This window comes from Sapajus apella, unplaced genomic scaffold (assembly GCF_009761245.1).
Source record: "Sapajus apella isolate SASKATOON/1434 unplaced genomic scaffold, GSC_monkey_1.0 scaffold6, whole genome shotgun sequence".
Taxonomy (NCBI): domain Eukaryota; kingdom Metazoa; phylum Chordata; class Mammalia; order Primates; family Cebidae; genus Sapajus; species Sapajus apella.
Genome location: NW_022436946.1, coordinates 12,123,020 through 12,135,665, shown reverse-complemented (window position 1 = coordinate 12,135,665; position 12,646 = coordinate 12,123,020). Strand labels below are relative to the sequence as shown.

General features: G+C 43.3%; 1 long non-coding RNA gene across 1 annotated transcript in view; it reads left to right on the top strand.

Moving 5' to 3' along the window:
• The window catches only part of LOC116549010, a 19,062-nt gene extending 12,103 nt beyond the window's left edge, over positions 1-6,959 (top strand). Inside the window, exons 3-4 of the long non-coding RNA XR_004267668.1 lie at positions 342-347; positions 6,949-6,959. This is a non-coding gene — a long non-coding RNA (uncharacterized LOC116549010). The remainder of the gene's footprint in view (positions 1-341; positions 348-6,948) is intronic.
• Positions 6,960-12,646: the final 5,687 nt, after the last annotated feature.

Genomic DNA, 12,646 nt, shown 5'->3' with positions numbered 1-12,646 from the left:
ACTCTGCTGCCCCAGCCTGTCCCACCGTCACTCTGCTGCCCCAGCCTCATCCTGTTCCCACCACTCTCTGATGTCCCAGTCCAATAACCGAGCGGTGCAGCTTGTGCCTTATATCATCAGACACTTAACGACTTGTTTTAAAATGATGCAGATGAGAATCAACACACTCCAAGTCTGTGATGACAATTGTTTTTGAAACAAAGTCACTGCGGTAAATGAAATACAGACAGGGAAGTTAACACATGATTGCGAAATATGTGGTTAGAATTACTTCAGTCAAAATATAATTTGATTTCTTTTTATTGCTTTCTTTTCTATGGTATTTTACAATACCATTTAAGGGAGAAGTTTTTGGTGGGGATGCGAGACTTTGGAGGTATAGCTGTTACCATTTGTTTCATTCTATTTCCCAATGCTGCCTCCTGACCTCCTCTCTCTCCTGGAAGGCAGCTGACTGCTTGCCTCAAAGGTGGCCAGAAGGCCTGGAACCTAGTGTTTGCAACAGCCTGACTCTGAGTGCATCTTTCTGTGTGTGTGCTCAGACACAGGTGTCTGTGTCTCTGTGTGAATGCAGGGAGATGGGGAAGAAGGGAGATGAGCAGAGCTCATCACCTCTGCCCCCACCAAACTGAATATCTCATTCATGACACCCAGACAACGACAAGCAAGTGGAGTGGGAGAGGTTTCAGATATGCCATAGGAGTCTGATCTAAAGGAATCAATAACTAATTAAATAACAGATAAAGGAAAGGATATCCAGGAAAATGCCCATATTTCTAGCTTTGGCAACTAAGTAGGTTACTATGCATTCACTGCCACAGGAGTAATGAGTTCATTTCTTTAACTTTTATATTTGAGATAGTTAAATGGAGTTGTTTAGTAGGCAGCTAGATATATGATTAGGAGAGGAGCAGGAGAAAGATCAGAGCTGGAGGTAGAGATGAAGCTGTCTGTAAAACTGTGGCTACAGATGAGCTTGCCCAGGTAGAGTAGATAGTGTTCAGAAAAGAACCAAAAAAGACCCTTAGGAAATTGCATCATTTAAAGATAAGAAACCACAAAAGAACCGACAGAGGGTTAGAATGAAAACCAGAGACACTATTGTCTGAGTAACTAATGGAAGAATGTTTTTAAAAAGAGGACATAGTTAACTGAGTCAAATGTAAAAGAGAGAACATAGGATGCTCATTCAGTCAGTCGCTCATTCATTCGTTGAACAGACATGGATTGTCAACATGTGCCAGAGACTGTTCTAGATGCTAGAGACATCTAGAACAGATGGTAAATATGAAAGAATCTTGTTCTCGGTGAATTTAGGTTCTTGAGTGAGACAGGAGAGAAAAGAAGCAATTACGACAGAAAATGTAGTGAGTAAATGAGCATGTTATGAGCTGACACGGGCGTGTGACTGGGCGTTAGGGGCAGCAGTTTCAGTGGGGTCCAGAGAGCAGATGCAAGCTTGTGCAAATGTTGCCTTCAAGGAACTTTGAGCAAGTAAGAGACCTAGGATAACAGACACAAATGGACATGGAGGTGGGGAGAGGTGTGATTTTTAAAGACAGAAACAACTTGAGTTTATCCAGGAAAGGATGGGAGTGGAGATCAGAGATAAAAAGGGATCCACTGGGCCAGGTGCAGTGGTCCATGCCTGTAATCCCAGCACTTTGGGAGGCCGAGGCAGGTGGATCACTTGAGGTCAGGAGTTTGAGACCACCCTGGCCAACATGGTGAAACCCCATCTCTACTAAAAATACAAAAAATTAGCTGGGCATGATGGTGGGGGACTGTAATCCCAGCTACTCAGGAGGCTGAGGCAGAAGAATCGCTTGAACCCAGGAGGCAGAGGTTACAGCCAGCCGAGATCACACCATTGCATTCCAGCCTGGGCAACAAGAGTGAAAAAAAAGCATCTCAAAAAAAAGCGGGTGTGGGGAAGGGATTCACTGATCTTCAAGTTTCCCAGGGGGAGCAAGAAAAGAGAAAAGGGAATAGTGGAGTAGGGGGTAGAAGGTAGAATTTTAAGGACAGATGGACAAATTAGCCTTGGAGATAGGAAAGATATGTCTGTCATAGAGATAACAATCAAGAAGAGGATGGATGGAGGGATAGGTAGATGGATGGATGGATGGATGATGGATAAACTGATGGAGGGATAGATAGATAAATGGATGGAAGGATGAATGGAAGGAGGGGTAGATGGAGGGATGGAGGGATGGAAAATGAAGGAACGGATTGGGGGATGAATAGATGGACAGATAGATGGATGAATGCATGAATAGATAGATGGAATGCAGATAATCTTTGGAACCAGAATTATAGTATCTGTACAAGAAAGTATCAATTAGCAAATTGAATTATTAGTCTCATCTTTTCCTCCACTCATACAAAAAAAAAAAAAAAAAAACAGTGAGTAAAAGGATTCACTTGAATGAGCAACCTCAAAGGCCTTTCAAAGAATCTGGTAGAGTTTGCTGGAAACACTTTAATCAGCAGCCTGAGACATGGGAACGGGGTTTGTGGGGCTCTGCTGGGAAGTGCTTGACAGCCTATGCCACAGCCCTCCAGGGGAGGGGGCTTTCTCATCTCAGCAGCCATGAGGCACAGCGATCTATGAAAGGTCACCAGGGCCTGAGGAAGCAGTACATCCATTTCCTCCCCACAGGCTTCCTCTGTAACCTAGCACTCAGCCTCTGCCCTGGCTGCTTCGTCGAAACTTGTCCCTTGAAGGTCACTGATGACATCTTTATTGCTAATTCAAAGGGCCTTTTCTTCCACCTTGTTCTCATCATCTCCCATAACCTCTTCCTTATCAAAGTCATTTCAGGGACACAGCTGACCTCTTTTTAAACTCTCTCCCTTCCCCAAGCTTCCATGACACTGCACTACTGTGATTTTCCTCCTACTCATGAGTAAAGGGTAACTCCTAGAGGATGGAAAAATAGAATTGGTAGTACAGTTGACCCTTGAGCAACTTAGGGGTTACAGGCACTAACTCACCACATAGTTGAAAACTGGAGTATAACTTTTGGCTCCTCCAAAACTTAACTCCTAATACCCTACTCTGGACTGGAAGCCATACCAATAACACACATGGTTGATTAACATATATTTTGTATGTTTTATGTGTTCTATACTGCATTTTTTCCATAAAGTACGCTACAGAAAAGAAAATGTTTTTAAGAAAATCATGCAGAAGGGATAATATATTCACTATTCATTAAGTGGAAGTGGATCATCATAAAGGTCTTCGTTCTCATCTTCTTCACATTGTGTAGGCTGAGGGGGAGGAGGAAAAGGAGGTGTCGGTCTTACCATGTCATGGGTGGCAGAAGTGGAAGAAAATCTGCATATAAGCGGATTCACACAGTCCAACTCATGTTGTTCAAAGGTCAACTGTATAACTCAATGAAGGATAAATTTGTTGTTACACAGTCCTTACAATGGCCATAAGGTCCAGAACACTCTGAACATCTCTCCTACTAATCCTCACTCACCCACTGACTCCACTCCAGCTATAATGCCTTTCTTGCTGTCCTGAAGACACACCAGGTGTACTCTTGCCTTTGCTAATTCTTCAGGCTGATGTGCTCTTCCCTTTGATATTATCATAGCTGACTCTTTCCCCTCTGTAAAGTGTGTTTACTATTATTCACTACTTGAGAATATTCAATTCTGCTCTAAAAGATGAGAAAAGCAATGGGGTGGATGAAATTTCTAACATATGTTAAAGGTAGGATGTACCTTAGAAGACATGTTAAAGAGAGATATGATGAATGAGACACAGGATTTGTAAACCATGAAATAATCAAGAGTGTTATCTGTATAAAGAAAGGGGCAGAAGAACCAAGTAGTAAGGTAGGGATCATGCCACCTCCAGGCTGACAGCTATGTCATCCCAAACTGCTTGCCCATGGATGATATGTATTGTGGTCCTTTTTCTTACTACACAAGTGTTCTGCCCAAGAGAATCATAAAAAGCTCCCAGCTGCTCAACAGGTTAATAATATGAGCCACAGCCATTGACCAGGAGTGCTTGGTGCTGAGTCTCTCTGACAAAGCAAGTGTGCATTGGCCATAGGCACCTCTGTCTGCTGAGCTCCAGGTCTGGTCCTTAGATCCCCATCATCAGTGGGGACGGCTAGGGGAGATAAGGGAACACAAGAGGGGGACACAAAGAGAGAGGAAGAGCATATTAACAATGCATAGTCCAGCATTCGTGTAGTGTGGGTTCTACCTGCCTCTACCTCGTTGCAAGTATTTAATATGTTAACTTACGGCATTTCTTTCCTGTTGATTCTCACCCTGTGTTTTAGGTTTATTTGATGATCTGCATGATTTTAACATCCTTATTTGGTCTATGAGCCTCTGTTCCATGACAGAACAGCTTGCCTGGTACTTACAGGTTCCCATCACATTGAGGTAATTTCCCACGACAACCTCCTTCAAGTCTTTGCTTAAATGTCCTCAGCCTCGGTGAGGCTGATGCTGAATGCCCTGCTTAAAAATGGCAGTTTCACACTGCCAGCCCTTTCAGCCCACTCTGTTATTTTTCCTTTTCCAAATCATTTTCCAACATATATAATTTTCTTGTTGATTACATTCATCGTTTATTATCTGTTGATGATGCTGTTGGCGTTAATGTTGATTTTCCTGTCTTCGTAAACTGTGAACACCTCAGCCCCATGCCGTTTCCTTCACTCAGGCCTGGTGTGTGGCAACACCACAACAAATATTTTTTGAGCGCCTATAGTGTTCCAGGAACAGTTCTGAGAATGTGGGCTGTCACCGAATAAAACTCCCAGAGCTTATCCTGAGATGAACTCTTCAGGTTTGTCTCTTTCACTGGGTGACAGCCCACATTTCCCGAACAGTGCCTGGAACACTGTAGGCGCTCAAAAGTGTTTGTTGTGGTGTTGTCACACACCAGGCCTGAGTCAAGGAAACGGCATGGTGCTGAGGTGTTCACAGTTTACAAAGACAGGAAAATCAACATCAGTGCCAACACCAAGTAACAACAGTGATGAAAAGTTTAAATTGTATGGCCCCAGGAAAGGCCAAACAAACTTCGGGTAATTTCAGTAGAAAAGACAGGAATAAAAGAAAACTCTAATAACAACCTTTGGGCATATGGCAAAAATGTTTCATGTTTCTTGTCTTTCATTTCTAGCAGACTGTTAGAAAAAATAGCAGATTTTTAATTGGTGTTATCAGATTAATGTTTAATAAACATTCTTTTCTAAATTGAAGATCACAAATTCCACTACTTATAGGGGCTAAGCAAATAAGTAAAGAAAGAAGAGGGTAAAAGAATAGGGCACGCTGTGGCTACTGGTGAACTGGAGGACCCGATCCCGTTCACGACAGCTCCTCCTTAGCTTCAGCCAAGAGTCGAGATTCAGGAATGCAAGCCTGAGGTTGTCACATCTTTTTTTTTTTTCAAGAATGTTCAGAAATCCAAATTTCAGAAATCCCGCCCCCCCACCCCCCACAAACTTTCCAATTTTTAAAACTTGAGCCAAAGATAATCCATTATTTTGGGCTTCCAGTTGATGACGGCTGGGTTGTGTTCGACACTTCTGCCCTCTGCTGCCAGCTTCCCTTCCCATCCCACTTCACCGTCCTTCCTCAGCACAGGTCTCCCTCTCCTTTGAGCCATCTTTAGCTGAGTAGTCAGTTCAGGCCTCTGTCACAAATTATTGCAGACTGGTGGCTTCAAAACAAACATTGATTTCTTGCAGTTGTAGAGGGTAGGAAGTCCAAGATCAATATGCTGACAGCTCTGGTGTCAGGTGAGGGCCTGCGTCCTGATTTGCAGGTGACAGTCCTCTCATTGTATCCTCATGTGGCAGAGAGTTGGGGCGGGGGGGGGTGTGGTGGAGGGTGATGCTAACTCTTCTTATAAGAACACTAATCCCATAATGAGGGCTCCACCCTCCTGACCTAATTACCTCACAAATGCTCCCGCACCCAATACCATCACATTAGGGCTATGGTTTCAAAATATAAATTTTGGAGGGAACAAACAAGCAGTCCATAATACTACCCTATTCTGGCAACACCCCCGTGCAGCCCCACTGTTCCATTGAAGATTGCCGCTTTATGCGATATAACCCATCTCCTCCCATCTCCCTAATCCCCGGTTCTTTAAATACACACAATCAAGACACATCACGTCCTCATAACTTCCCAGGCCACTCTTATCTACAGCAATGCATCTTATAATTTTTATGGTTTTTCTGATTAAATTATTTATTGCCTTATGACATTAGACAACTTTCCTATGTATGTGTGTTGTTTCCCCAACTAGATTGTAAGATTTTCAAGGGTTGGTGGCGGGTATTAGAGCACACACAGTTGTTGGTGTTAGAAAGGCTGGGTTTTAATCTGGCCTTTAATCTGGTCTTTGCTATCTATTAATGTAACATTGAGCTAGTGATTAAACTTCTCTCAGCCTCAGTTTCTTTCTCTATAAAAATGCAAATAATATTTCTCCATAGAGATGTTTCAAACTTTAAATGAAATGAATAGAACATGGACATCTCAATAAATAGGAAAAGTATTTAGCAATTAACAACATAATTGTTTTTATTTCTGTAAAAACTCTTACTGCTTTGCATCCCCTGTGGTGCTTTGTATAGGTTTTTTACCCAACAGAATAGTTATAATAAATTTATGTGGTTTGCTGATTCATATAAGAGAATGTTATCTTTGTTGCAATAAGGGCATTTTATGCCTGGATTTAATGTTTGGAAATCTCCAACATATATTTGAAGAGCACACATTTCTCTGATGATTCAATAATAATTTTGCCCATGAACAGGACAGTAAGACAAATAAAGCTTTCAGAATTTCCTTCATTCTTGTAATTAGAATTCATCTAAAACACTGGTACTCGAATAGGGGAAGAGGGTAGTTTGCTCATCAGAGGACATTCAGCAACATCTGAAGACACTTTTGGATATCACAACTGAAGGATGTTACTAGCACGGAGCAGATAGAGGCCAGGAATTCTGCTAAATATCCTCCTGTAAGAAGAACAGCTCCCGGGCCGCTAAAAAAGAATTCTTTGGCTCAAGATGTCACTATCGCCAAGGCTAAAAAACCGATACCATTCCCAAGATGTCTCCCATCCCAGAACTCCCCTGCTAAGCCAGATTCATTAAATGAGGAGAGAGCAAGTTGCTGACGGGGCTACAGAGTGACCCAAGGGCGTGGTGGCTGGTCAGTGCAGAGTCACGGAGCCCGCTCTGGAAAATCTCTTCCCAGCTAGCAGACCTCTGGAAGCACTGAACTGGAGGCAGCGTCCTCATTTCCAGCACAGAAGGCACTGCTGTCAATGTGTGTCTGAATACAGTTTATTCCCTTCTTGAATAATTTCACTTTTTTCCCTACACAGTGTAAACAGGGAAACCAACATTAATGACCTCTTTGAAGGATACTGAATAAAATCCATTTTGAATACAAGCTGGGAATTATGCTAATGTAAGACTGACTTAAAGGATCTAGAAAACTTTGTAAATGTAAATTCATTCTCATAGTTTCCCAAATAGACGACTGCTTTCTTAAGAAGGTCAAATGTCTGTCTTGCACTCACACATCGGGGCTGTGAATAAATGTGGTTAATGCACTGGTTTCCTCCCTCGGAAACTTCCTACAACAGCAGCTTGGTTCTTTTCTTTAAATATGATCTAGTTGGATGTGAAGTGTTTTTCTTTTTTCTTTTACTTTCTTTTTTACTTGCTTTCCCTCCCTCAATTCCTCCAGCCCATTTTTTCACCTTGTACTTCATTGCTTTCTTTCATAATTTATTCCTTCCTTTCTTTCCAGTTATAAGAACAAGAAGAAAAAATCTCAGTTACGATTGCTTTCCAGTCCTCTATTTATTAATACCTGGGCTTTGAAAAAAAGAGGTTTTTTCTATTCTCTTTTATAACATCATGCTGCCATCTTGTGGCAAATTTAAATATTCAGCTAGTCAAAGAAACGCAGCATTCAAAATCACTTAAATACTGGAAAATACACAACCAAGCAGTTGGAGCCTTAGCTGACCAAGAGTGGATGCCATCTCACTATGTGATTTAAATCCCAAGACCCAAAACTATATCTCTCCTTTCCCTGAGGGCTGTGATTTCTCCCAAGAAGGAGGTATGCTGTATTTCCAAACTAAGTATAGAAATATCTGAGTATAAAACAAATTTGGTGCATATTGTACACATAGGCCTATGGCACGTTTGAGGTCCTAAGAAGGAATTTCTGAGGTTTTGATGTTTAGAATGATTTTCTCTTAAGTCACTGCTGCAGATTCAAGATCTGCTGAATTAACACAAGTGAACTGCCCAGGTCAATTGTGGTGTTGAGGCCAACCTAGATGAGTAGCCAAAAGTCAAATACTTTGGGAAAGACAGAACACAACACGAAAAGAAGGTGGGGTGATTACTTTTAAAGATCAAAATAGTATTTGCTCAATGAACAATGCAAATGTCTATTCCATTCTTGTAGCAGGGGTGAGTATCCTCACAAAATACACAGTTGATATTTATTAAAATTTCTCAACCATCCGGATTCCTCAAATGATGCTAGACCTCAAACCCAGCAGGTCCAAGATGGAATTCCTTCATCCACTTCCTCATTACAGCTCCCACACCTCACCACACTCACAAGTGTGCACTCACACTCACACACACACCCTGTGACAGGAAATGGCATTACCACCATCCAGCTCCTCAAAGCAAAACTCTAGGTGGTCTCCCTGAAACCACTCCCCACCCACCCCACAATCCAGCAGCAAGTCCCTTTAAGTTTGCCTCTTAATCTCCTCCCTCCTGTCCCCTTCATCCCAGCCTCATTGCTGTAACCGTAGTCCAAGCGACCAGCATCTCTGGCCTAGTTTAGAGGCCTCCTTTCCCACCTTGCCTCCCTCCACACACAGACACACACATATACACGCACACACACAACATAGTCTCCACACTGTAGCCAGATTCTCTCTTTAAAATACAGATCTGAGCACGTTACTGTCTTTAAGTCCTTCAGTGGCCTCCCTTGTCATCAGATTAAAGTCCAAAACCCCTACCCTGGCCCTGAATCTCTGTCTCCCTCCCTGGCCCCTTTTGCCCATCTATATTTCCTTCTTTTAGTTCTTCAAAGCAATCTCTAGTCTCCCTGTTACAAGAAGGTAGACGTTATAGACATTGTGTTTGCTACACAGTTAATGCTCAGGAACATTGACTTCACTTACCTCTACACATGGCTTTGAGCAAGAGTGGGATAGGATAGAATATCAGCATGAGGAAGACCATTGGCTCACTGCCCCAGTTTCCAGGTAAGTGCCAGACCCAGCAAGCCCGGGACACTTGCTGAAGGTCTCTTAGCTGGTCTAAGGGCAGCCCTGGAATTAAAGGCCAGTTATGCCAACAGCCAATTCTGAGCACTCTCTGTGGTATAAGGAGAGGTGAACAGGTGCTTCCTTTGGCGCACATATTGGAATAAGTAAGTGTTGGGGAAGTGGGTGCAAGTCTGGATCTCAGTGCTTTCATTAGCACAAATCACCTGCTGTTTCCTCTGCTTGGCTTTTTACTCTGAGTTCTGCGACTCCCTTTGTTTAGAAACCCTAAGCAATTCATTTCTATGATTGTGTCGTTTTAGGCTGGCCATTACAGAGTGGATTGGATATGCTCCAGAGAAGGAAAGGGAAAGAAAGAAAACTAATATTGATATTCTCAGAGTTCACAGTTGATTCTAAATCAAAGAAACTTCTAAAACGTAGAAACTTAGCAGATTCTAAATTATCTGTTACTCTCCCCAGTCTGAAGATGAGGAAATTTCTTACTTCTCTGGACCAAAATCATCTTGGACTGGGGAGTGCAACAGATGTTTTTAGATATCAATCTTGATCTCCAGGGAGGCTGTGTCAGACCTCAGAGCTGGAATGAGGGGCTCTTAGGAGACATTGAGGGGAGTGGGAGACTATCCTATTTTTGCTGCTGAATTTGGCCTTGGGAATTAGCTAAAGGCAGAAGAAGTTTCCATTCCTTATCACAAGTGAAAGCACAAACAATAAATTGGACCAAAATTATGGAAGTTTTTGTTCGGATTCTAGAAGCTCTGTACTATGCTAATTTTCATTATCTGTGTTATATTTGTTACTTGTCTTACATATTTGTGATAAGGAATGAATCCTTTAAAATCAAAAGGACCTGATGACTTATCTGCTGAGATGACTAGGAAGGGAGGGAAGGTGGGGAAGAAGGCGACGTGGCCCTCAGGGTATAGTAAAGATCAGCTCCGCTGAATCGCTGGAGCCTGCTGTAAAGGAAGAACAAAAGAGCCTAGAGGTGTGTGCTTGAAAAGATGCCATGGGCTGAGTAAGAAGCAGAAAAGCTGTAAGAAGTTCCCACAGGTGCAGGGCTAAGGAGGGAGTCGCTGTGGTTCACACCTGGGTAGGAGCAACTAATAAACCTCTCAAAATCTTCTTCCCATAAAGGGAGAGTTGGCGGATGTCAGGTTTGCTAAGTGAATGGTAAGCTGACTGAAAAGGGCCAGGGTCGTCTCAGAGCATGATCGGTCCTGTTCAGGGCCATGTGGGCAGTGGTCTGAGGCATCCGAGAAATTTGCAGCAACATGTCACTTATTCTTCACTTGTTCTTCTCCTCTAAAACCGAGGACTGGTAGCTGCCAGTCTGGGCAACTGGTAGTGAGTCACAGTCATCAAAAGCCTTATGCTGTATTCCACACATTAATCTCACACCCCCGGTGGTGTGTTCATTTGTGTTGCATTTATCATGCACTGTACATTTACGGGAAGTCACCAGTATCAACCTTTCTGTTTTTTTTTTTTTTTTTTTTCTGAGATGGAGTCTTGCTCTGTCACCCAGGCTGGAGTGCAGTGGCACAATCTCAGCTCACTGCAACCTCTACCTCCCAGGTTCAAGCAATTCTCCTGCTTCAGCCTCCCAAGCAGCTGGGATTACAGGTGCCCGCCCCCATGCCTGGCTAATTTTTGTATTTTTAGTAGAGACGGTGTTTCACTATCTTGGCCAGGCTGGTCTTGAACTCCTGACCTCTTGATCCACCTGACTCGGCCTCCCAAAGTGCTGGGATTACAGTTGTGAGCCACTGCACCCAGCCCAGTATCAACCTTTCTAAGACACCACCTACCAGGAAAAATCAAAGCTTTGACCGACACCACTTTGCCCCTCTGCTTTAGATAAACTCCCTTGCATCTACCCTCAACGTCCATGCCACTTCCTCTCTTCCTCACGCTTGTCTGGCAAAACGCAATCCTGGTTAAGTCAACTCTCTGTCACTCTGTGCCTACATCTCTGCAGCTGCACATGGCTAGAAAAACCACTCAACCATGGACAATTGGCCTTACTGTATTTTAAATTCTTGAGAGCCAATGCCTAAGGTTCTTTTAGTCCCTGGAGGAGCTCAGGCAATTCTAACTTATTTCCCTGATCAGCTCACTCTTCTGCCCTTTTAAATGACTTTTCTATGGCTCCTTCTCTGTCTCCAATCTTCCCTCACATTCTCCCCTTCCTTGCCCTCAGCTGAGCATATTCTCATTTCAGCAATATGATTGATGAAGTAGCCAGAATTTCACACACTGCCACCTCCACCTGCACCTGTGCCCAAATAACTTGCCTTTCCTCTGTTACTCTGGATGAATAGTGCATGAACTAGTCATATGTTTCTTTGAAACAGAGTCTCACTATGTTGCCCAGACTGAGTTCAAGTGATCCTCTCACCTGGTAGCTGGGATTATAGGGGTGAGCCACTGTTCCCAGCATGAGATAATGAATCTAAAGCCCGCTTGTACCTGTCCCTCCCTTTCCACCTACTGGAGAATACCATGATCTCTTTATTGCATGCACTATTAATGCCCCCCACCTGTTGGATCAGTCCCATCACCATACACACATGTTGTATAAGCTCCCAAGTCGCACGCACACTCCCCCTTCTGAAACCCACTTTTGCCTCGAGCTATTACCCCATTTCCCTTCTTCCTTTTACAGCAAAACTCCCCAAATGGGTTTTTAACACTCTGTGATCTCCACTTCCCCTCTTCTCATGCTCTCTTGAACCCACTACTGTCGGGTTTTTTCCAGACCAATCCATTTTAAAACAGTTTGTGTCAAAGTCAGCCACCTGCACGTTGCTATGCTCGATGGTCAGCTCATGGTTTCCTTTTTGTTGAATCCACCAGAAGCATCTGGTGTTCCTCTCTGCCTGCTTGAAACATTTATTTCGCTTGGCTTGTAGGTTATAACTTTCTTTTAGCTCTTCTCTGAGCTTACTGGCCTCTCCTTGGTATTCATTGAGATTCATCCTCACAGACCTGACTTCCAGATGTTGGAGGGACCCAGGGCACCATCCTCCGACCTCTGTTATTCTCAGCCCACATTCACTTCCTAAGTGAACTTAGCCAATCTCACAGCTTTCAATGTCACTGTAGGCCTGCGACTAGCACACTGATGTCTCCAACTTGCACCTCTCCCCTGAATTCCATACCCCTGACTCTGTCTGCTGGACATCTCTGATAGGCAAGTTGTTCTGTGTTTGACGTCCAGAAGCTACTTGTGGGTGGAGCCCAGCTCTTCCTCTCAGCAGACACATGTGCAGAAAGGACTTGACATATAAGGTCTGA